The sequence below is a fragment of the Rhea americana genome, unplaced genomic scaffold (genome assembly GCF_003343005.1).
Source record: "Rhea americana isolate MKP2758 unplaced genomic scaffold, rheAme1 scaffold_16, whole genome shotgun sequence".
In the NCBI taxonomy this organism is placed as follows: Eukaryota; Metazoa; Chordata; class Aves; order Rheiformes; family Rheidae; genus Rhea; species Rhea americana.
This window is the reverse complement of record NW_028185705.1, coordinates 2,002,663-2,022,140: the sequence shown is the minus strand read 5'-3', so window position 1 is coordinate 2,022,140 and position 19,478 is coordinate 2,002,663. Positions and strand designations below refer to the sequence as shown.

Below are 19,478 nucleotides of genomic sequence, written 5' to 3'. Positions count from 1 at the left end.
CAACCGGAGAATATTGGGGCGGGGGAAGAAAACTCCTAAAAAAAAAAAAAAAAAAAAAAAAAAAAAAAAAAAAGATGATGTGATACTTGGAACTGATACCAAAAAAATTCATCCTCGTTCTTTCAGCTCTTCCAAGCTATTGTGCCGGTTGTGAACTGATGTGATATTCCTACCTTTCCTTGGCCATATTTTTGGTATAATAAGAGAAGAGGAAAATTAATACCTGAGGAAAACTTGTCAACTAGAAATTCACCGTAGTGGGTTATCTGCCTAAAACGTCCGTGTAGAGGACTAGAGTGCTGCGGTTGTTTGGAAGAGGAGGCTCGGTAAGAGGACTGACCGTGCTCTTGGAGCTCTTGGACCCTTCCTCTGACCCCCTCCGGGGGCGGCGGGGAGCGCCTGCCTGCCTGGCCTGGTGTGAGATCTGCGCAACTGGTCCGTTTATCCCAGAAACGGGCTGCCACGTATGCGCATCCGTAACGATTAGCCTTGACACGGGGAAGGAATTAGCTTGAAACCCAAGCCCTAAAACAGTTAATTTCTTGAGATTCTTCTAAGSGGAGATGTGCACGGGCTCCTTAAATGGGGCTGGCAGGAGGGTGCCTGGGGCTTAGGCAGCCCCCGGGGTCACGCGCTCGCCGCTGACGGGTGCGGAGGGCGGCTGCGGGGCTCGGCGCAGCTCCGGCGGGTGCCGCAGCCCAAGGAGCAGCTTTACGAGGCTGTCTCAAGCGACCAGCCAAACCGTTCGCTGTGCTGAACGCTGTGGCGGATGGGTTGTCCTGTGGATAATCCAGAGCGGAGGGGCTTTCCGTGGGGGGCAGTGCCGCAGCGGGGCCGGCTGGCCGTGCCCTACRTTTCCCTGCGGCTGGTCTACTGCATCAGCAGTGTCTGCCTCTTAGTACTTACTTGAAGAACTACATACATATGTTTATATAATATTTAAAATGAACTTCTCTGGCAGTAAATTCCAATCCATACGGTAAACCATAGTGTCAGCCATTTACTCCTTCGAAGGATTTTCTTTCTGGCATTTCTTTTTTAACTGCATTTCACAGCCTTCCTACTGAGACGGTTATTTTGATAATTTTTTTCTGCAAATAAACTATTTTTGAAAAACAGATCCCTCCTAAGGGCAGKCAAGTGTCAAATACAGAGTTATGGATGGTGTCAGCTGCATTTGGAAGCACATGCTCCATTTATTCATTACAGCTGTGAGAGCTTAGCTCTGCGATTGTCGAGTGCCAGTTTGTGTTCCTGTCACTTTAGAGCTTTTAATGAAYGTTGATCATGTTCATCCAGATACGTATTTGAATAAAGTGACTTTGAAACAATTTTTTAAAACACAGTGAGAACTTCCCCCCTCCCCCCTTTTTTGGTAGTATTTTAAAGTCTTTAGGATTAACCTGAAATGATTGCTGTCCTTTTCAAAAATAATCCGTGTGAAAATACCTTGCAGTCATTTGCATATCTGAAAAAAATCATTATAAAATGAGAAAAAGATTTGCAGATTTACTTTGGTCATCTTGCTAAAACTCATTGAGATTTTAGAGTATAGTTTGGTGGTGCAATAGAAAACCATTTTTTAAAATCAGAGTCATTTGAGAGATTTAGTCTCCAAAAAGCTATCTTTGATAGTTTAAAGTTATTTTTAATTAGTCCCTTATATCACATTTGGGAAAACAAACATTTCTCTGGCTCCTTTTGCTGAACTTTGAGTTCTATAATTTGGAGAAATAGCTTTTATCTCTCTGCTTATTTGAGTGAATGGTCTGTCCTACCAGACTCCYCTTGCTGCTTAGGACTGCTCTAGGAGATGCAAAATGCCAAAGGTGAAAGTGTTGCAGTGCCAAATCCATACCAAGATTCAGGAATCTGTAGTTTCTGCCCTGAAGCGCTAAGCGCTTGGAGGACACAGATGGGGGTCTAGTTAATGACACGTGCAATTACGCCCTCCTCCAAGTGCAGTTTCCTCCTGTTTTGCTTTGGATGGCCCTGAGTTTGCTGTATGTAGCCTACAAGACGTACGAAGTGAAACTGCAGTGTGATGACAAAGGTGTTTGATGTCTTTTGGGAAACACGTAATCAACTACTAAGTTCCAGGAACCCCATAGGGAAGGAGATGGTTATGTGATCTAGAAATGCTATACTCACAAGTCCTATTTTATTAAACATCCACTTCTGCATGGGCTGCTTCGGGGAAGGTATTTAATATAGATGTAGATACTGCAGAATTTATTGGAGTAGTTTAATTCTTCATTGTATCGTAGGTGCATAAATATTATCTTTCTAAACRTAATTGGGAGAAACTACATGTCTGTAGAAGGAGGAAAAATATTTTATGTGTTGATCTTAATAAAAATAATCTTTAGATCAGTGATTCAAAGCCTACACCCAAATTAAGTGGATCTGCAGACTCTGTATTTGTGAGGACCATAGTATGAATAGACAAATTCATCGGTCTTTATGGCAGGAGTAGAGCTAATAAATAGTGTTACGTTAGGAACCGCTTTTAAATGTTTACATGCTGATGTTGCGAAGTGCTGAGCTTTCACAACTGACACATCTGTCTGAAGGTTGGAACATTAGCATATAGATGTTTTCATTTATTCAGGGGCTAATAGCTGAATGCAACATACTTTAGCTCCTCTTTAAAGATATTTTAACAATAACCTTTTGTATTTGAGTTTGCTTGGAATTTGGGGAAGATAAGGAATATTGCAGTAGAGCAGTCAGATGATAATCCTAATTATCTAAGCTATTATTGACAGCGTCTGGTGTATTTTTAGTCTGATAGGCTAAGCATTATCATTATAAGTAATTTGAATTTTTTCATTTTTCTCTGAAGAAATTATTCTAGACTTTTTATGATTTAACCTGTTCTCTTGTGAGTGAACCAGTGAAAATTCCTGACAATTTAAAAATGAGTTAATTGAGAGTAAATAGTTTTAAGACACTTGTGGTTATAAAACTTGACAAGTTGCCCACAGATAGTCTCCTCTTTCAAATGTTACATAACATTGGCTTGAGGTCTTCATAGCCAGCATGTTTTCTCAAGCAGCTCTTGGAAAAGGTTCTTCAGRACTGAAGTTCAGCTTTTCCTCAGTTTTGAAATACTTTGCAGTATATTGTCCTTGCGTTCCAATACACTGCAGGACTATAGCCTTTCCAGGCTTTCATTGCTAATGGAAAAAGTAGAGAAACCACTTAATTTTTCAGAATAAGGCTGCGTCTGTGGCCAGCCCTCATGGCTGTCTGTGCCAGGAGTCCCTGGAGCATGGAGCAAATACCTCCTGAGAGGACGAGGACCCGCTTTCTCATGGAGCTTGGAGGAAGTCCAGATCCTGCTGTAGAAGTGCCAACTTTGACCAGAATTTGACCAGGAGAATCAGATTTTCTTTTTTTAAGACATTGTGGTTTTTTGATTCATGAAAACTTCAAGGGGRTTTTCTTTCTTGTATAGTCCGTTTCCTATACTTTATGCAAACAGTAAGGTAAAATGGAAAATGTGCTTTTATAATACTTCTAGTGGAGAACATTTTTTAGTTTGAGATTCGCTGAAGCCTGGGAACGTTTTCTGAATATAATGTCGTTAACATTTCAAGACTTTGTCCATCTGTCCYAGTTGGGAAAAATGCCAGTTTTCATCATGCATAAATGCAGAAGAGAAATAGTCTTTTTTAAAAAAAACACTGGGGTTTCTGCCCTCTTAGTTGAGATAAAAAAAACACTCCTTCAAAACTACAATTGTGCTTTAAAACAGTTTTCAGCTGCCAGCCTCCTGAAATGTTGATTCCAGTAAGCAAAGAGCTTATGTCCTGCTTGAAAGTGCTTGCATTTGATCGCCGTCTAGGGAGTCATAATAGCAGTTTCTGTTCCTGTATCATTTTGGTACATGGTGAGACATAATTATTGAATTGTCTTCTCACAGAAGCCAAACCTTAAATAGCTGATTGGCCTTAAATGGTGGAAGAGGCCTGTAAAGGCTCTGTCACTAGTGTGTAGCTGATTACCCATGCGTCTAATCACTGAAGCTGATGGGGTATTTCCAGCTGAATGTCTTTCCTACAAACACCGATCAGCTGACGTGAAAAATCCTTGCACTAGGCTGTTGTTTCTTGAGGCTGTCGGTGGCGTTACAGTCAGGACTGCGGAGCAGCCAGCCGACACCAGCGGCTGTGAACCCGCGTGGAAATCGGGAAGCTGCAGTTTGGGTCGCTGCTCTGAATTAGGCAAAGCAGGGAGCTGAATCGCAGTCGTCTCTCCACYGCGACCTCTCCGGCAAATTACTGGCTCTCGGGGGCTGCGTTTCCCTTGATGTCTCCCCTTGGAACAGTTCCACTTCGCCAATTATTCACTAGAGAGAGGATGACTGATTTTGCCAACCAAAGGTTAGAGCTCCTAGCAGAGATGTAAGGGATTAGGTTCAAGTCTCTTGTCTGAAGCTGGCAGAGGAGAAGCTGTGACTATGTCTTTTGAGCGAATGTTCTAATTGCAGGCTTATTTGCTCGTATGGGAATGAKCTCTTCCTCTCTGGGGTGGGAGGTGGAATTAAAAGTTGGTTTTATGACCCATATAGAACTGTTTGTTTAAGGGGAGAGTTTTATTCCTAAATATTCAAGAAATCCACTTCTGTGTGTGTTCAGTGTAATTGTAGGTCCAGCATAGGTCTCAGTTTCAACAGYATCTTTTATTTCTGTCTCTTTAATCGAAATATAAGTGAACTGAGCCAGAAAGAAAGGACAAGATGTTAAGTAAGCTTTGAGAAAGAAATGGATAATTGTTGAGACAGAGGTAACATAAGTAATTTATCAGTTAATGAATTCCTCCAGTATTTTGGAGGCTCTGAAGGTTAGCAGCAGGAGAAACAATAGTCGCTGACATTAGTTGCAATATTRTGTTCCCCGTCTACTTGGTGCATGACACAAAATGCACATCTAGTGTGGTCTTGGGTAATCAGCAAGGTGTTTCTGAAACAGGGATCGAAAGGAGGTCCTAAMCAGCAGACAAAGGATTATACCTGCTCAAGGAGGTGAGATTTCTTAATATCCCTTTCCTTACTTTAATGTGTATTCTTCTCTTTACTCCTTTCCTACTGCTACATGTTAAGTTCTGTTTAATCTCCTGAATTGTTTTTTATGTTTTTCGAAAAAGCGCAGTGTTAYAGCTTCAAGTGAAGTGATACGTCCAGCTTCCTGTGTCTCACTGTCAGTGTATTTCTTTACAGATGGTATCTACTCTTTTAATGGTCACTTCACTGTCTCTTGTTGTGCTATTTGCAGATTAAAAACTGATCTCTTCTGAACCACTACTTAACAGGGAATATCTAAGTCGCCAGCTAAAAGTAAAATCACACCAACTGGACAGCCAATGGAAGGTGGATGCTTTTTGCATGCTGTGTTAGTGGAATTGATTAGTGTTTTTGTCAGCAYTGAAGACCCTGCAGGGCCTAGATTGACAGTGGCTGTGGTGTTTTGTATTCTGTTTTTCTGCAGTTTCAAATTCCTTCAATTGTTACAATGAGAGACAGAGCAGAATACTAAGCATCAATAGATGAGTCAAGTCACATATGGAGCATTCAACAAATGGCAAGCTCTCTTACAGTAAGCCTTGTTATTATATAAAATAAAAGCATATATTCTATCCAGATTTCCCCATAAGGTTGTAAGAGAGACAGAGAGAGATCAATCATTGATAGAGATAGCCTATGGCAGTGGGTAGGTGAGCCTATCAAGACAAGTGAGAAGGCACACAAATATTAAAATATTTTGATTCTTAAAGACTTTTACTTATAATCTTCAATTTCTGCAGCTTGAGGCTTCCAGTTCATCTGCAACCTGAAGAAAGATCTCTGAGACCTTGCATGTGCTTTCTAACACAACATACTCCTTGCAGAAAACCGATGTATGAGAATGAGCCCCTCAAGGCAGGGGGGGATGTTACACCTTTCAATCCCCTGTTAGGTGTAAGAGGGGAAAAAGACTTACAGGAAGAGCCTGTAGTGGCAAGCAAATGATCAAGTAAGTGAACAGTAAAGTGAGGTAAGGTATTAATACTTGGTTCATGAGGGCTATGTTTACATTTAGTTTCTGAAACTTTGGTCAGCTATTATAATCTGGGGTCTGCAGCAGATGGAGCATAGCGTGTCTTCCCAGAAATATGGATTTTGCAGTGGGTCATACTGAGCAGTTTTCTGGMCAGTTGTAGCGTCTACCTCTTAATTTCCAGTCCTCTGTTCCTGAGTGATTCAGTGCAGCTTGTAGGAGAGTCTAAGGAAGAAAGGAGCTATACGCCAGGTCTGAAGTTGTCATGCAGGACCCAACTCCTAGGTCTTGGCTCCTTGCCTCGAAGCAGCTAGAAGATCCTGGCGCTGTAAGYGCTGCAAGTCATTGCCCTTGCAGAAGCAGATCCAGAATTGCTCCAGGTGGAGCAAAATACYCTTTGTTCTAAGCAGTGGTTTGAGCCCAGAGCTTCACTATGCTGGGCTCAGCTTTGGTTTTCTGTAACAGTATTGATGGAGAAAAGAAATATTATTGCTTGGAAATAAATACTGCTTCTCTTTTTATGGTATCTAGGGAAAACATAACCGTTCACCAATTTAGAGCTCAGGTGGAGAAGCACAGATCTTSAAGAGCTGTAGGATATATATGTATATTTTTTTGAGCTTTACATTTGGCAAAAGGGAAAACAATCTATATCTGGAGCAGGCAAAATTCGCATTTGTATGTTACTTCATCTTTTTCAARTAGAAAATACTACATTTCAGCAGATAAAAGTTGGAAATTTATTTAATAAAAGTAAATAAAATAACCAGATTATAGTTATCATCAGAGTATTAACTTTAGCGTCCACAAGGATACTATTAAGTTCATGGTGGATTCCAAGATGTAATTTATTTAGAAGTTGTATTGCTTCCCTATGAACTAGGTCTTTTAATCAGTTTGTCTTTAAATGGTAATTCTGAATTTGCTTTTCAGGTTAGATTATGGTGGTAATTTTCTTCTATTTGGAACAGTACTAGAAAGACAAGTTTTGTGTAACCTCATGATATTTCATGTTACGGTTTTACATGTTTGTTATAAACAGGGAAAATACTGACTTCCTTGTGTCAAAGGCATCCAAACACGAGGCTCCTTCTGTTTTGCTTGTTTCATAGAAAGACTTATTGTCAAAAATACAGAACCTCTTAGTGTTACAGCGGGCAAAGCCTTCCGTTCGACTCAGCAGTGCCGTCGTCCTGTCAGGACACTGATGTTGGGCGGCTTAAGGTGCCACCCTTTGGGGTGGCCGGGGAGAGACGCCCAGCTCCCTGTCGGTGGTGCAGCACCAGCTTGTGCCTTGTGTCCTGCCGTCCGGCCCCRCACGCCAGCTTCTCTGGGGTGGTTGATCCGGGCCTGGTCCAGACCACCGTGGCTCCACGGGTCTTGCACAGCAAGGTGAGCCCTGAGCATCTGTTCATCTACACCTTCGCAGGTCACCAAGGTGTCTTTGGCAGCAAAGGTCTGATGCTGGTCATTTTGGAAATGTGGATTCACRTTATAACCCATGTCTGATAAAAATATTTGAGTGTGAACCGTATGTTAATCCATCTGAAATAACTGCAAAGCAGTTTGAAGGCATTGTGGATCAAAGGCATTACGCTTTGTAATTTCAAGGCATTCCTTCCCGTATTACCTTGAAATATGCCAAAATATTGCTAAAAGCCAATAATAATGTCTGTCTTGAAATACCTGCTGTTTGCAGCCAGACTGTTTGCTAAGTTGAGTAAGTCACAGCAGTCGGTGGCAGTGTGGTTTGATACATGTACACAGGTTTTGTATGCCCCCTCAGCTACCCAGGTTTTTAGGTCTATGTTTCTGAATTTTAWAACACAAACATGCAGAGTTTGTTTTTGGGGGTTTTTTTTAATCGCAAAATGAGATTCAAAAACTAAACCTTATCTAAGCTGGAAGGATAGTCAGAAGTGCAGGAACTGAGTGAAATACTGGTTTTATTTAAAAATTTTCTTCTGAGTTACTGAAGCAATTTATTTAAGCAAGTTACAAAATAGGTTGAAGCAGAAACGTAAATAACAAATGGCCGATCTGTGCTGGCACACTACAAAGAAAATATTATTTTGGGAGCTTGCTGTAATTGATTCATTGCCTCTTTTCGAGCTACCRGTGGCCTGTCCTGAAGACAGGAAGAAATGGTGCAAGAAATAGSTTGTAACCGAAGGCTGTGGCTCCTCTCAGCGGCCAAGTTTTCGTGCTGTTGATGCTGCCCCGTCCGTCTGTCCTCTCTCTGGCCGCGCTCCCTGCGCTGCCTGGCCCCTGGGGTGGGTCAAGGACAGAGAATGAGGAATTCGGGRAGGCAGCTATCGAAGCTGAAGTGGTTCGGAAGTTGTCGACTTCAGCAGGCGGCTTTAGCGACGTTTCTCGTGCTTGACGGTGAAGGAGTACGTTGAGTGGTTTGTAACAAGTGGAACTTTAAAAAAGTAAAGTAATTATTTATTTAAAAGTATTAAGCAAATAAGACTACAGTGTAGATAAACTCTAAGCTGTACCTGGTATTTCAGTGTCTCTTACATCGTCACTTCTGGGACTTGCTAATAGAAATACAGCAATGGTGCCAGTAAGAACGTGAGTTGCCCCATYGGCCTTCGCGTCCCCTTCCTCTTCCCCACATAGGCGCTCGCCCGGCTGCAGCGGCCTGAGCAGGGGCAGCGAGTGATGCCGACGGTCRCTTCCGCTTTCACTTCTTTGTTACTAGCCAGCCTTGAAGTATTGTAAGTGAAAATCGAACTTCCTTGTGCTCAGTTGTCAAAAAAATTCTGGCTCAACAAAACTGAATTATTTTTTAAATTCTGGAAAAAAAGTATCTTTTTGAAGAACCAGAGTTTAAAAAAAAAAAAAAATCATTGATAGAAATTTGCCTCCATTGCATCCAGTGCTAAAAATAGTTACTTGGAGAAAGTAACACTGGCTGAATTTTTCTGTGAATGAGAAAGGTCTTCAGGCTGTATTTACTGAAAAGCTGTTGTGCAGTTCACTAATTTGCTTTGAACTAGGTAGAAAAGCAAAGCACAAAATACGTTTTTCCTGGTGAGCTGATACTTATCATGTGTATTAGCTTCTACACTGCCACATTTGGAMAGCGAAGTGGAGGAATGGGTACCAGAGACCATAGATATATTTAGATGTGTAGGCTGAATGCTGTACATATATTAAAAAATAGTTATAAATCAATGTATAAAATGGCATATTTACCAGAATTGAATGGACTACTTCAGAGAAACATGCTGTCCTTTCTTTTCCTTACTCTTCAGTCGTTCCCTGGAGTTTTTATCTCAGCGCTATGAATGCGTAGGTGAGGTTCTCATGGTGAATAAATCCGAGGGAGATTTTTTTTTAATTATTATTTATTTAATTCTGCCCAGATGCTAGCCAAGATTAGAATTGGAAATAAGAAAATAATATCAGAAATATTTCCATAATATTTATCCCAGGCGAAGCCCTTGTTCTTTCTGTTCACTAGAATTCAGTATCTGCCTGTGTTCCAGTACGTTATCCTCCACTTGTCCTTGGTTTCTTTGCGCTTTTTAGTAGCTGATATTGAGCTTGTGTCTRTGAATGTGAATATGCTTAAAATAAAAATGGGAATTAGTTGTCCTTGGAATCAGTATCTATGCAGGTAATACYGCTGCAGAAAATGTTCCGTTTCATCCCATTCGTGAAGTCTGAAAATCATTCTGTATCTGCTTCTTATTAAGAAAAAAAGTGCTAAATCTGTGCTCTCAAAAGCAGAGAACTTCCCATGCTTTGATTTCTTAATGTAAGTTTGAAGTCTGAACTGAGGTCATTGAGGGAGGACGTAGCCGCAGCAGCCTTGTTGATCTCTTTCCGAGGTGCTGGTGAACAGTTGTGGACAGCAGGGTGTGAAATTAGGAGTGTGGGAACCTTGATGGGGGCTTTACCTGCCTGTAGCATCTTGGTGGTGTTGCCAGTGGAGAYGAGAAGTGTTCAGGAGGTAAAGACCAGAGCTGCACGTATCAAACTCTGACATATGTGCTACATCCACCCACAGTATGGCATCTGTAACAAGATTTATTTTCCGTGACCTGCATGTAAGTATTGTAAGTGTATTAAACTGCTACWTGTGAGGGGAAGGTTAGCCCTCTTGCTTTGAGTTCTGCTTCTGAGGTAGCAAGAAACTTATTCGGAGAAGATTTAATTTCAATAATGGCCACTGAATAATTTATTCACTAATTACAAATATTTTTGTAGAGAACACTTGTGTTTTTAACTATGCACACTGTTTGTGTGGGGGTAAATGATTTGTGTGCATTGGTGATTAGAAGTTCTGTGACACCTCGCGTTTCTGAATGCTTTCCTCACGTCTTGGAGAGGGATCGCTGGCCTTTAAAGTTAGGCAGCTGCGGCAGGCGGCTGCGCTGGGCGGGCGAGYGTGAGCGGCGGCCGGGCCGAGGCGGTGCCTGCGCTGCGTCCTGCCCTGCTCGGCSCGAGCCCAGCCCGGGCACTCTGTGCCTGGTCTCAGCTGTTTCTATTTCCCTTGTGTTTTCAGGTAGGGTGTTTTATTTAAAAACACTGTTGGCATACTGTAGCGTTTTAAGCGGTACAAGCCTAGGAGTGGATTTTTGGTTGTACTTTAATTCTTAAAATGGGCTCCATTAGATAGCAGCCAGGGAAGTGGTTATATCCAGGCGAACTGCAGTGCTGTGGCTGGCCCGGGCTCTCACTAGTCAGTCCCGAAACGAAAGGTTCAAGGCTTAGAGACCATGCAGGTGTTCCTGCTTGAAACTGCCTGCTCTCTAGTTTACAAGCTTTTCTGGATTTCTCCAAAGAAACCAAAATGAAGTTTTAGTAAACTAAATACTCCATCTCCAAGATATTACACTAAAATTATCTCTGCAGTTTGTTTTGTTGTTTAGAATACACTCTTCCAACTAAAGAAATCATTTAAATGCACAGTAATCCTTACCATTCAAAGTAGGAAAAAAAGAAATCAATTTTATTGAGTCTGTAGAGCAGGCATATGGGACAGAAATAAAACAAAAGTGTAATTGGACAGACTTACCATTGCAGGCAAAACCCAAATAGGTAGCATGCTATAGAAGGAATTTTTCTCCAGCAAGTAGAAAACTCTTCAGCTGTCTGACAAAATGTTTCTGATTTTCACTCCCTCTTCCTTTAGATGGGCTTTCTTTTCCAGCTGAGGAGTCAATATGAAGTTTTATCATACTGTGCGACAGGCCAGAAGTCTCTCTCGCCCCGTTTTTGTTTTGCATCAGGCATTGGCACAGACCACTCTTTTTGTTGCTCCTTAGGAAGCATCTACATCTCAGGGCTGAGAAAAAGCACATGATGTTCTTAGGGCAGTACCAGCAGTGCTAATGCCTCTCAACTCACATTATCCTAAGAAATCTTACTCCTTTGTACTTCTATAAGCTCTGCAAGACTGGCAGAGTTAAATACGACTTGTAAAGCGTATATAATCTAGCTGCAGAAAGTACAATGCACTTTACAAAAGGAAAGGCCTATACTGCAGAGGTAACTGCTTTTTTTTTTCATAAGCATTGTGTACTAAAGCATACCTGTAAGTGCAAAAATGCACTTTAGTGGTTAGCTTCCCATCAGCTGCAAGCATTCCCAGCTCTAGGAAGTTACTTCACGTTGCCAGCTGCAGATGTTCAGTAGATACTGATTTTTGCTTAATGGCTATGCTCTTGTTCAGTGGCTGTTGTTTATTTGTCACCGGAGCAGGTTGCCATGGCCCGCAAGAGCTGGCGGGCGAGTGCCTCTCTTCTTTCCCAGGGCCATCTCTCGACTCTTTATTTGTATTCTGCTCCTTTTCATGGTATTTGCTTTCTTTTTAGATCATTTTTCTGTTCCTCTTCCATGCAACAGAAAAGATGCATTGAGGTGAGTCATGCTCCCATTGCTTTGCATTGCAAGCTGCTTTTCTGTATGGTATTTTCTGAGATGCTCTGCTCCAATGCATGGGAGGTTGCATGGCTGAGACAGTTATGCAGAAGGCAAGAAAATAAATAGTTAAGAAAAACTAGCTTAATTTCTATCTCAGATGTACAAAAATTTGAAAATTGCATTCAAAAACAATACTTAGAGCAACAATAAAGAAAAATGTTGGAGTAAGGGAGTTAAAGTGACTTTGAATCCAGGTACATTATTGCTATATAGATATTGTTTGACTTTAATTTTTATTAATGTAGATAATGGCTTACATGGGCCTTATGGCTGCATTACTAGTGCTCTAAAATTTAATTAGATTTTTAGAGCAGCCGTTAATGTCTTCTCTAGGATTATATAATTCAGTGGCAATGCCAGCAAACGTCATCCATTTCATTAGACTCCGAAAAGAAACTGAAAATGAGATATTTTGTCTACAATAGTATTTTAAATTCCTGAGCCTTTCTCATAAAATAAACAAGTGCAGTCATGACTGCTTGTTATCCTTGTAACACAGTCTGTACATAACTTGTTATCACCTGGAAAGAAAAATGCTTCCTGAAAGTATTTAAAAAGCTTTTTGTTTCTCCTTCTGTTAGGTTCACTCTTGAGTGCACTGCCATCACTTGTAGGAAACCTGTATGTTTTTGAGGTTCACATAAAAAAGGAGTACTTAGGTCCTCCCCCACCCCATAGCAGCATCTCTGCATACTTGGGTATSTGCCTTCCACCACAGACATGTGCATTTTATGTTTTTATTATAAAGTAAAACAGTGCTGTTTTTATTGACCCGTTCCTCCAAAATATAAACAAATAGGAATTCATCAGGAACTCAGTTTCTCCTCTGCAGGAATTTCTTAGCAGCTCTGCTGATACAGGGAAAAAATGTAGTGCAGTTCATCCAAATACAGGCATTGAAACAGATCAGTCTAAACTGAAAATTTTATAGATAGTATCTCAGACTAATTCAGTTCAGGTTAAGCAGAGTTGGACATCAGAGACTCAAAGCTAATGCTAGCGATTTTTGTTCATTACCTAACGTGTACAAAAAGGTAAGCACGGTAAGCTGCTAAGAGCAATTAGGCACACTAGTGATGTTTTTCCAAAATATGCATGCAACATAAACATTTTTTACTACAAGATATGGGCAGGCATCTGTAATTGTTGTTGTGTGAAGGACAAATGAAGAACTGTGTGCTCTGGCATTATTCTGACTAGGACTGGTTTATGTACTGAATACACTCACGGAAACTGAGCGTGATGCTTCATTCATATCACATTCTCTTCTCTCTATGAGATAACAGTATGATAATTTTATGTATGGGCAAGCTGTCTAAAATAGTTTTAAGTGTATAAGGTATTTTATTCTAAGTTCAGACCTATTCTTGTTAAAACAACAGAGCAGGCATTTCAGTTTAGGCAGGAGGAATATTTTCTAAAGCTGAAGGTATCCGAATGTGGCAGTGGAATACTGGTCTGGGCGGCCTGCAGGATTGTCATTTCCAAGGAAGGTTTTAATGGACAGCTTTCAGGAATGACATAGGTATAGCTGATCTCATGCTGAGGAAGAACTCCATGATTTTCTTACAATACTTGCAGCCCTGTTTTCTGTTAAAGAGGTTGGGACAGAAGGACGTCAAAATATCAAGGAGCATAAAAGAGAGCAACTTTGCCTAAAGGCTGATAGGCAAAAGGAGATGCAAATTCCTCAACGGGAGTGTCGGTTGTAAACTGCAGTTTGTGGTTTCTGAGGGCACGCTCTGCGTTTAGAGGCAATTCGGAAAGGGCTGGTGCTGGCTATATTAGCTGTGTTCATGTGCTCTCCAATGAGGAAAATTAAAGAAGGGCAATTTTCTGGCTTTGTAAAATCTGGTAGGCTCAGTTCTTCCTTGTGTCACTGCCAGCGTTGAGAAAATGTACTTTAACTGGAAAGAATGTTGCAGGGTAAAAATGTTAACGGATCAAAGCATCAGATATGTTAGTTAAAGAAAGTATAATGATAAATGACGGTGACCTAATTTATGAAACAATCTTCTAGTATAAAATAATTCACTAATCTGTAATTATATGATTAACTCACCAAGAACAAAATCAATCCTGTCAGAATCATCAAACACCGTAACAAATCGCTGCAAGTTTTGCAGTAGTGCTTTGAGTGCTGTGAAACCACTCTGTTACCTTCCCTGAACTCTACTCGTGAATCCAACGTTGAAAATGAAGATGAAAATTCAGAGGGCAACAGTTCCATTATTTGATATTAGTGCTAACTAGAAGATGGGCAGGGAAAGTGTATCTGACGTGTAAGAAATTATTTTGAAGCTTTGAAGGAGAAAAGCTAAAGGCATGTTTGCTGACAGGTTCCCATCTGGCAAGGTGGAAGGACAGCAAATGCGTGTGCCAGGGTGCTGGGTGCATGTTGCTGGTCTAGGAGCTGAGCCCAGAGCTGCAGAAATGAGCACCCACGGGAAACTCGAGTGGCATCCTGTTTCCCAAGTGCCATTCCCCATCAAAGACGGGCGCCATAAGATGAAAATAGGGAGAAAAAACACCAAAAAATGCTCAGGTGATTAACCGTGGTTGCAGTATTTTTCTTTGGCAAAAATCCTCAGAATTTTTTTCCTTACAGAAAGACCACTTTTAACTACCACAGGCTTTGTTAGCTACTTACCTTTGGTCAAAATGATGCTGTTACTGTTGTAATCCTGTGAGCCATTTAGAAACAGGCAGATAGTTTCCAAGTACGTTTTACTATAAATATCTAAGAACAGTGGGTAAATCACTAAATATTAGATGCATTACATCTGTYGGCAGCTGCAGAGACCAGAGCGGAGCTCGCTGATGTATAGCGCGGGAAGGACAAAGCATTAGCCAATTAAGGATATCGGGCAGACTGCTAAGCTGCTCCGTTCATATCCTTTCTATTTAAGGGAAGAGTGCTCTATTTCATTGGGCTGAATAGCGAAGAGAGTGGATGGAGCTGGACAAGCGGTTCAGGAAATGACAAGATAACTATTTATTAGCAAGGAAAAATCAGCGTCCAGTGACAACCATTACTCATGCAGCATTATTGATTTTGCTTGGGGCAGCGATAGCTTGTTTAGTGAGTAGTTCCGGCTTAGTGCCATGTGCAGGCTGACTTTCCAAGGAATTCGTTATCAAAAAAATAAAAAATTGCATCAACCGGTAGAAATATCCAAAGCGTTACGGGAGACGTGAAGCAGATGTCGTAGGTTTCTTTTGAGATGAGTACGGCAGTATGTGACCTGCCACTGATCGCTACAGAATTGAGCGGTTCAGCAGCAGAAAGCCACGCTATTCAAAACCAGTCTCCAGTGCTTGTGGCGCTTAAAGGAGTCTTTCTGTCTGATGCCTGTGTCTTCAAGTACTTCTAAATTTTGCTTTATGTGTATCTCCTCCTTTCAGAGTCTGAAAAGGTTGTGTGTAAATAGATTAGTGTCTTTATCTACGTTGCTTCAGTGAAAGCTCCTGCCATAGAAGTGATTTGCCACTTCTGGAAAGCTTTGCTCTGCCCGGAGGGCGCTCTCTCTGAGGTTACAGGTCCAAATAAAAAACATTTTTAAAGCAAAGAAATCTAATCTGTAGTTAGTAGAATTTCTAAAAACATTGTTAATCCTATAAAGCTTTTCTATTTGATATTTAATAGAACTGAGTTAATAATTCATAAATAATTTAATGTACCTGATTAATTTTTCCCCCTTTTCTCAGAATGCCTTCAAAGCATTTAAGTTATCCCAAATGTACTTATTCAAAATGATGCAATGACCTCTCTTCCTATATCACTTATTCTTGATTCAATTTTTCATAGCATTGCATAGTTTCTACTTGTTACTGTTCATTATTTCTCCTTGTTGTTTGAGTAATCACAAATACAGTAAAAAACAAAACAAAACAGTGGTATGAAAGTATTCCTATTCCAGAGATCACTACAAATGTGAGAAGACAAAGGATGCCCCCCCCCCCCAAAAAATATTGGAAGTTTTCATGGTTCTCTGAACGCTAGTTTTCCTTTTTTGTGTGCAGGTCCCTCTTCTGCCGTTCTCTCCCAAAGCCTGCCTGAGATCACAGAACACTGGGATTGATTAAGTATTTCTAGTTTATCTCGCCGAAGTGGGATAGCAGCTGTATGAAGAAGAGCATCTCTGAATCTAGAGGCATGCAGGCTGCATTTTGCTCAGTCCTTCAGTGCATCCAAAAGTAAATGGAGGCTAGCACAGGCAAGGGGRAATGGACTCATCAGTGCTAAATAACCATGGTTTTGGATGGATACTGATGACCCTTGAATCCCTTTTTGGGGCACAACTTGAGCTTTCTAAAAGTATGGCTCTATATACATGTACTGAATAATTTATGTATTACATGTTTGGAAGATGGTAAAATAACTGAAAGCTTTCAGAGTAGTTGTTTGCAATACAGCAGGGGAATGTCCATTTATTTCACTACTCAAAATGTTTTTTTCTTCTGGAGTCCATAAATGTTCAAATTCACAGAAGTAGGAATCTTCAAATTTGAAGTCGTTTAGAACCAAATACCATGTTTATGCCAGGCTGTGACCGGTTCTATTTTTGGTCCTTTTTTTCTTTATTATTATTTCTTGGAATAGTTTAATTTCTGTATTRAATCAAGTTCTGCTTTTTTAAATTTTTCTTGGAGAACAGCAGTAGAGTTTACAGTCGCCCAGCCCCCTTGCTGGCGCTGCCGCCCTGTGTTGGCGCGTCCCTCGCGAGCTCCCCGACGTTCCTGCTCCCAGGCGCAGGGACAGTGCTCTGCCAGCGCTCCAGCCGTGAAGAGCGGCAGGGTTAGAAAGCAGAAGCTACTCCCTGAAAACCTGATGAGATTTTTTTCTATCGTTCCCCTCAATTCACAGCTGGAGGTCTTGTATTGCTTTTTGGAAGTATATAAATAAGTGTCAGAGTCTCAAAATCCACGCTGCCTTGACAGGAGCCGGGTTTTCTGTAATGTGCTCGGAGCAGCTGTCCTCGGCGCAGCGCAGGACGGCGATCGCCCCGGATTCTTTAAGAAAAGCAGATGACAAAAGCCTCTTGTCCTGACAGTATAGGGCAGGACACTGTCCTATGTTGGACAGTGGTCACAGATGACCGCTTTTTTTATCCGAGTGGTTATCTAACTATGCAAATTACAGTGAATTGCCCCATGTTGGCAGGTGCACTGAAACGTGCAGTGCCCTTAATATCAATTTGATTTACATAGTATTTTGCTAAGTACATATGTCTATTAAGATCAAGTTCAGATGAAGGATGTGGGAATTGCACGAGGGCTGAACTAATCCACAGTCTGGCAGTGCCTGCTTTTCACTRTGTGGAAATTTTCACTTCAACTTCAGCAAGCTATTTATTTTACAATTAAAATTAGAAAAACTTAATAGTCAAATATATGGCCTTAAATGTGATGGTTTCATTAAATCTAAGGATTTTATTTGGCCGTTATTTTTCTTTCGCCTCTTACTAGCAGTCCTTGGTGATCGTTCGCAGTGGACTAGCAAACCAATACAGTCTGTTAATGAATTTTCTACAAATTAATTTTCTCCACTGAGACAGGATCTATAAACACTAGCAATTATCTTACATGGACTAGGAATAAAAGAAAGCCTAACAACTTTCTTGACTTTATTTTGTGGAATTAAAAGTACTTCTCTTTTGGCCTTTTTCCATATGAGCCTCTACTAAATGATTACAAATAAAGTAATGGGGACCGGCATGAATTGCTAGATACAGCTAATAATGCCTTGTTTCAGGCTATTGACGTAACCTAATATATTTCCAGATGTCRCTGAATTTCATTGCACTAGATCTATTGATAGCTTTAGGTGGCTTTTCTTCTGGTTGTTCATAGTCACATTTAAATAACTTTTTTCTAAAAGAACCCCTTTTTCCAGCTGAAGCAACTAAAAGGTATCAGCATCAAATCTGATAAATGGATACCCCATGGTTAAGAAAATTACATAGGCTTAATACCTGAGGCAAGTGAGTTGCAATCWCAGCAAAAGAATCTGCAAGAAGCAAGATTGTCGTTTCAGGAAAAATGAGTATTAACGCTTTCCTAGTAACTGTAGCGGGAGGGAATTGTCTTCATCTCYGGTGTATGTGTATGGAGATTTAAGAACCTGTGGTAGATAATTTTCTGTGTAGACTTCAGGAATATTTATGTTTAAGTTAATATAGATCAAGTTTTATTAATCCATGCAACTTTAACAGAAAATGCAGATTCTCCTGTGCTTGACCTATTCGATTGGTGGAGGAGGAGAAATATCTGCAAAAAGACTCCAGAGCAGGGGCAGCTTTTCCCCGCAAGCTGCTTGTGGTTTGGATATGGTGGCAGCCGTTTAGCGTCGTGAGTGCAGGTCACCGCCTCTCCGGCTGTGTTTTCTGTTGGCAGTTTTCTGGCTAACAAGCCACTGAGTTAAGCCAGCGGTGCRTGTTTTGAGCGACTGAGGCTTCCTGCGTGGGCTGTGTGTGGCTGCCGTGTCCCTGTGCGCGGGCCTGTGCTTTGGGAGTGTCTTCTCAAAAGGGGCACCAAAGCGGTGTGCATTTTTTTGAAGGCAGAGATCAGTTGTGTAGCAGGTGTATATGAGGTCCAGTAAGTCCCAGGCTTGGTGACTTAACAGACTAGCTGTTAACAGGATTGGTAGTATTGGTAGTAGTATGGTGGTGGGATTTTTTTTTCTTTCTCTCTCTCTCTCTTTTTAAGACGGCTGGCATGGAACAGAAGCTGTGTTGCATGCAAAGCCCAAAGCCATTTAATTCAAGTGGCTGGCGTGATTGCCTGTAAAGGCTTTCGAGTCTTTCATGGTGAAAGACTCAAATGTCATTTTTAAGATAGGTTTTTACATAAAAGAAGGATTTAATGCTCAAAATGTCACCTGCTGTAGAAACTAAACAGAGGAGGAAGAAAAAAAAAGTAGTAGTTTTTACAGGCATTTTTGCTCATCTAAACATAGGGGGAATTGTCCAAGGTTCTGAAGACACTGAATGAAAAAGCCCATGAATTGTGTTCAGTGATGGCATCTCTTAGTAAATGCACTCTTTTCTTAGATATCTGTTATTTGTACAGTGACTTGTCATTGGCTGTAAATTGGATGCCCATCAGCTTTAGATGGGCTGGTATGAGGTTCTGTTCAGCCTGATGGTAAAATAATTTAGTGTATGGTTTTCCTAACCAAAAACAGAGCGGTGAAAGCGTAGAGGAAGGGCTAAGGTGAAGGCTGAGGCCGAAGGGGTCCGGCGGCCCCGCGCGTCCTTCCCCGCTGCAGCGCGGTGGAAGCACCTGGAGCTCGGTGGAGCCCCGAAGCCCCTCGCCGTCGCYGGTGCCCTTGGGGCCTTGTAGGGGGAAAATGCCACTTTCAAAGGAGCTTCTGAGGCTCTGCCAAGAAACAGTGCTATCTGCCGAGGCCACGGTAATGCTGTTAACTGCTTGCTCTTAGGTAAAGGCCCAGGGCTACCACTGAAATGGCAGTAAGCGTAAATTTTTGTTTTTCTT

General features: G+C 41.2%; 1 protein-coding gene and 1 long non-coding RNA gene across 8 annotated transcripts in view; one reads left to right on the top strand and one right to left on the bottom strand.

Annotated features, from left to right (window-relative positions):
- The window catches only part of LOC146598579 (uncharacterized), a 17,947-nt gene extending 6,284 nt beyond the window's left edge, over positions 1-11,663 (bottom strand). The window contains exons 1-2 of the long non-coding RNA XR_014895242.1: positions 11,591-11,663; positions 11,074-11,343 (exon numbers count right to left, since the gene is read on the bottom strand). This is a non-coding gene — a long non-coding RNA (uncharacterized LOC146598579). The remainder of the gene's footprint in view (positions 1-11,073; positions 11,344-11,590) is intronic.
- CNTN4 (contactin 4) overlaps positions 1-19,478 on the top strand; it is a 368,687-nt gene that overhangs the window by 126,666 nt on the left and 222,543 nt on the right. The window contains exon 1 of one of the 7 annotated variants that reach the window (XM_085300038.1): positions 10,542-10,560. The exons of the other annotated variants lie outside the window; for them this stretch is intronic. The gene's annotated coding sequence lies outside the window, so the exon portion shown is untranslated. Of the gene's footprint in view, positions 1-10,541; positions 10,561-19,478 lie in introns of those variants that run through there. 7 annotated transcript variants of the gene reach the window in all.